At 45.5% G+C, this 5822-nt stretch overlaps 1 long non-coding RNA gene across 1 annotated transcript; it reads left to right on the top strand.

Moving 5' to 3' along the window:
* The first annotated feature begins 183 nt into the window (after positions 1 to 183).
* On the top strand, positions 184 to 5641 carry LOC116075106. Its single transcript, XR_004112422.1, has 3 exons — positions 184 to 281; positions 3663 to 3740; positions 5450 to 5641. It is a non-coding gene; the product is annotated as an uncharacterized LOC116075106 (long non-coding RNA).
* The last annotated feature ends 181 nt before the right edge of the window (positions 5642 to 5822 follow it).

Below are 5822 nucleotides of genomic sequence, written 5' to 3' on the forward strand. Positions count from 1 at the left end.
GGGGAATATTTCCTCAGGCTCATCACACGGAAGTTGAGTTCCAGAATGGGTAGTGCTGCATCTCATGCAATGGCTGAACCTGGTAATGTGTAAGACTCACTCAGGCGGTCCTGGTTGTGACGGCATGAAGGGATCACGGGTGTGGCACTGTGTGGCGGCGGCCTTGAGGTCCTGAAGAGAAGCCAGGAGAGGCCAATGGTAAAGGTGGACCTCAGCATATTGGCGATACCAGTACCAAGGACAGTGGCAGCCGTAGAGTGGAACTAGCCTGAGCTTGTGAGGTATGTGAGCTGTGGAGGGCAGAGCTGAGGAAGCAGAGCTGGAGCAGTGTTACGGGAAATATTAAAAAGAACAGCAAGTTCCAGCGCTGTACTGGGCACCATATACCTGCGGGCCATATGGCACCAGCGGGGTGTTCTCATCTCGGCAGACTCGCTGGCCCAGAGCTCTGGAGCTGCCTCCACCCGACTCACTAAGTTCCCTTGGCGGGTCGTTGCCGTGTCAGCCCCATGCAATGACCGCCCACCTCATGGTTAGCTGTCACAATACCTAGTAACCCGGTAAAATCAAAACTCTAGAAGCTTCTAATTAATCAGTCAGATGTATATATCAATAAATTCTCAATTCACAAGATGCCCAAACACTAATTTCAGAGCCGATTGATAATGATACAAGCTGCCCACCTAGATGAGACAAATTATCGCAATTATTCTATCCCTATATGACACTATAGCTGCCTGTGCCTATTTAAAGCCATGTGGAACTGAATTATCCTGTTCATCCTCCATCCTCCTCCTCTTTGCCTGTGTTGCTCCCTGTCTCTGCAACCTTTAGCTCCGCCTCCCTTTTCCCTGTCCAATCACAGGCTTCTTGTTGTATTAATATATTAATCGGACAGGGAAAATCCTGCTACAGAGAAGCAGAGCTGCCCCATGCCCTTTGGAGCCCAGAGGATGTGAGTGGCTCCCAGACACCAAGCACCAAGCTTTCTCTACTGTAGAACTTTGGTTTAGCTTTGGCCTAATTGTGACTGTGTCCTGGTTCTTCCTTTTTTTTTTTTTTTTTTTTTTTTTTTTTTTTTTTTTTTTTTTTTTTTTTTTTTTTTTTTTTTTTTTTTTTTGGTTTTTCAAGACAGGGTTTCTCAGTGTAGCCCTGGCTGTCCTGGAACTCACTCTGTAGACCAGGCTGGCCTCGAACTCAGAAATCCACCTGCCTCTGCCTCCCAAGTGCTGGGATTAAAGGTGTGAGCCACCACTGCCCGGCGGTTCTTCCTTCTTGAAGAAAGTATTTAATGTATCCTTTATTTTACAGAAGCCCACAGTTGAGAAACCGTAGACTGTTAAAAAAGACTTTGCTGGGCCATGGTGACCCATACCTTTAATCCCAGTACTTGGGAGGCAGAAACAAGCGGATTTATGAGTTCGAGGCCAGCCTGGTCTACAGAGTGAGTTCCAGGACAGCCAGGGCTATACAGAGAAACCCTGTCTCAAAAAAACAAAAACAAATAAGAGTTTCAAAATGACACTTTTTAAAACTTGGACTTTTTTTAAAATTTTTATTTTTTTCATGAACTGGTGTTTTGCTTGTATGGATGTCTGTGTGAGGGTGCTGTGGCCCTTGGAACTGGAGTTACAGACAGGTGTGAGCTGCTATGTGGATTCTGGGAATTGAACTGAGGTCCTCTGAAAGAGCAGCCAGTACTCTTAACCTCTGAGCCATCTCTCCAGCCCTCGACACTTGGACTTTTTAAAGTGTTGAAAATGTAAGCCTGTGGGACTTTTAAAGTTGTTTATGTTTTATATTGCGATGTTAATATGATATTGTGGAGAAAGACAAAACAGGAAGGGATATGGACTGATAGTAATGCATTGGTATACAAGGATCTAATGCCCTCTTCTGGTGTGTCTTAAGATTGCTACAGTGTACTTGTCATATATATAAAATAAATATTTTTAAACAGTATCATTTTATTCATATGTGCATATATACATGTGCATATATGTGTGTATATGCATAAATACATATTCACATGTGTGTATGCCTGTGTATGCACACAAATTAGTGTGATGCCTGCAGAGGCCAGAATGGGCTGTCATGTCCTAGCCACCATGTGAGTACTGGATATCAAACCTGGATGCTCCAGGAGAGCATCCAATTCTCTTAACAACTCTGGAGCATTTTATTAATGATTGATGTAGGAGGGTCCATTCACTGTGGACATTGCCACCTCTGGGAACATGGTCCTGAGTTGTCACGGTGATTTTGGTAAACCACTTTGGCTCCTGGCAGGTTGCATGTGTGCTGTACCTGCCCATGAGCTCTCTGGATACTCCAATGAAAAACATACACATGCCAGCTAATTTTGATATGCCTTGACCAGCTCAATGGCTGGGCATGTCTAAATCTACCTATGGCTAGCACACACTCCCTTCCTGTGTTCCTGGCTGAACACCTTCTAAGTCTATGTTTTATCTTTGGTGTCCTGTTACTTTCTGGTCAGCGCCCCGATAGGGCCGCATTCCCTTTCCACCTACATCGCTGGTTGATTTCTCTCCTGCAGCTCTTAAATCTGACCCCTCTGACTCTGAGTCATGGCGATTCCTCTTCTCCCCACCTCCCCAACCTCTTCCTCTTGCCCATACAATCTGAAAACCCCCGCCTCCGTCTCCTTGCCCAACCATTGGCTGTACAGCAATTCTTTATGACTAATTGAAGCCAGCTGGGGGCAGGGACCCTCAGATCTGGAAGTGGCTTTGGGAGCTGAATTAAGACAATACATTAGAACCAATTCCCAGCTCTGGGTTGTATAAGAAAGCAGGCTGAGCAAGCCACGAGGAACAAGCCAGTAACAAGGATCCCTCCACGGCTTCTGCTTCAGCTCCTGCCTCCAGGTTCTTGCCGTGAGTCTCTGCCCTCGGTGATGATCTGTCTCTTGGAAGTTAGATGCTTATACCCCTTCTTCTCCAAGCTGCTTCTGGTCATGGTGCTTATCACAGGAATAGAAACCTAACTAAGACAAGCTTTTAGCTACATCTCAGCCTCCCTTTTATTGTCGTTGTGGGTTCATGTGTGTGCACATGAATGTAGAGATCAGTGAACAAACTCAGGTAGGCTCACCTTTTTCTTTTTCCTTTGAGACATTGTTCTCATGGGCCAGGAACTTACCACGTACGCTAGGCTCTCCAACACCTTCTCCAGTTTTTTTGAAACAGGTTCTTTCTTTTTTTCTTTTTTCTTTTTCGAGACAGGGTTTCTCTGTGTAGCCCTGGCTGTCCTGGAACTCACTCTGTAGACCAGGCTGGCCTCGAACTCAGAAATCCGCCTGCTTCTGCCTCCCAAGTGCTGGGATTAAAGGTGTACGCCACCACCGCCTGGCCGCTGAAACAGGTTCTTTCTTATTTGACCAGACTGGCCTTGATTTCATGATCTTCTTGCCTCAGATTCCTGAGAACTGAGTAGCTGGGATTTCAAGCGGGTGCCTAAAGACCCAGCATAAAAATCCTTTCTGTTTCCATAAAGAGTGGGATATTTCCTGCGTTGCAGTGTGCAGAGGTGGCATTGCACCACGGTTGGAATGGGGACTCTAAAGGAAGTCCCGAGCTCAGACCTTAGCTTTGACACTTGCCAGTGATGTAATGGAATGATCTTTCTTTGAACCTCAGGTTTCCTCATGGCAAGATGCCTTTTCCTTTGACGGGCCAAACCTATGACCTATTTCCCCTGGCCAGGAAGTGTCACATGTATCCTTTGATGAGTTGCACCATGGGTGCCTTGCTGCATTATGGATGCTCCCTCTTAGCAAACGACGCAAAGCTGCCATGAGCAGCTTCAAGCCCGGGGACACGCCCATCGGTCATCATCTTTGCGGCTAGGACCTAGAGCTCCACACTCCTGATCAGCTCTGCTACACTGGAGCTGTCAGGCCTGATTGCTGTGCCCATGGACCCCGTAGGAGTTCCCTGCCTGGGGTGGACACGTGGCCATCACGCTAGGTGCAGAACACTAGTGCAGTAGGTCACTGTGCCAGAGGTGGGGGCGTCATTGTTACTCACGTTGCAAAGTCAGCCTTGAATTACACCTGACTCCCTACTGGGTACAGTGGCCTGCCTCATATCCTCACTGCATTGTCTAATGGCAACACACACATACACGCAACACACATGCACATGCTTTTAACACCCATAAACATAGACACATAGACACACACAAAACCACAAATGCACACCCACACCCACACACCATCACCACCACCACCACCACCTATGACCCAGCACACAGACTGAAAGTGAAGCTATTAAAGCTGGGCTGAGCAAACATGGGAACTTTGTTATTAAGGCAGCAGGTGGCTTCTCTCTGGGAGAGTCAACAGGCACTGGTGACTCGGATCCTTGGAGGATCCGAGTTTGTTTTAAAAGCTCTGATTACATAAAACCTGTCTTTGTGTGCCTTTGTGTGCTCTGGCTCATCTGGAGGAGCCCCACACAGACCGGAAGCAGACAGGCAGTGCTGTTCTAATGGGGAACAAAGCCAGCCAAGGCCATGTGGGTACTCCCCACAAGCTGAATTTAGAAGCATGCAAAAAATCCTGCTCAAATAAATCTTGAAGGATGCTTCAATAGGTAAAGATTATATTAGTTAAATAAGTGGCTTAAAAATATTACATAAATACAATAAAAATACATTATGTGCAGGTACAAAAATGTCACAATGAAACCCATTGTATGTAATTAGTACATGCTAATATACATTCTAAAAATTATATAAGATACATTCAGAGGCACAATAACTAGTTTAAAATGCTATGCATGTTAACATATCACAAAAATATACCAATGCACTCAAAGCTTCTTTTAAATTTTATTTATCTTATTTTTTAGAGACAGAGTCTCACTAAGTAGCTGCGGCTGGCCTAGAACTCACTCTGTAGGCTAGACCAGGCTGGCTCTGAACCCATAGAGACCTGCCTCCCTCTGCTTCCTGCGTGCTGGGAGTAAAAACATGCACCAGCATGCCCAGCTGGCTACTTTAAATTTTAATCCCAAAGTCATTTTGATTACATTCTCATTTCTCATTCATATTACCCCTCTGTTGCACTGTTAGAGTCGAGTTATTCTTTATTTATATCTCTAAAGAAGGTTTACTTCTTTCCACTTCCTGCCATTTTTATTGGCGCTACATCAAAATCAAAGTGTAGAAGTCTCAGTTCTTATCGACTTAGCAATCACTTGTTCACTTGGGAGGATGTAGCTGAATGCTGTATGAAGTTCTGGGACCAGGGCATCCTATGAAAAGCGGACAAAGCCACGATACTGTGTGACCGTGTGAAGTAGAACGTTTCCCATTGAGTTAAAAGAAAAACGAACAAACATACATACAAGATAGGTGAGCCTGAATTTTTGGATGGCATCTCCTAGATTCTTTTTTTTTTTTTAACTTTAACTTTTAAAAGTCTAATTAAAACAGATGCCGAAGAGCTCCACAAAGGCACAGCGCAGCTTTCCCTCTGGGTGGCTTCCGCAGCACTAGCTCTGATATTCCTCTCACACTTTGAGAAATTTCCTGAGTGCCAAGTACACGTGGTACAGCATCGGCTCACAAGGTAGCTTCGTGTGGCTGTGCCTCGTGCTCCCCACCTCCCGCTGTCTCCAAAACTTAGAAGGCTCAGACACAAATACAAGAACAATAATTCTGTTGTTCTTGCTCTGGGCCTCTGTGGGTTCAGAGCGAAGAAGAGAACGGCAGGACCCTGCTTTCTGCTCCAAGCCGCTCGCTGCGTTTGTTCTTCTGGAAGAGTTTACTGGCTTCCGAATGAAAAAAAAAAA

The sequence above is a fragment of the Mastomys coucha genome, unplaced genomic scaffold, assembly GCF_008632895.1.
Source record: "Mastomys coucha isolate ucsf_1 unplaced genomic scaffold, UCSF_Mcou_1 pScaffold3, whole genome shotgun sequence".
NCBI lineage: Eukaryota > Metazoa > Chordata > Mammalia > Rodentia > Muridae > Mastomys > Mastomys coucha.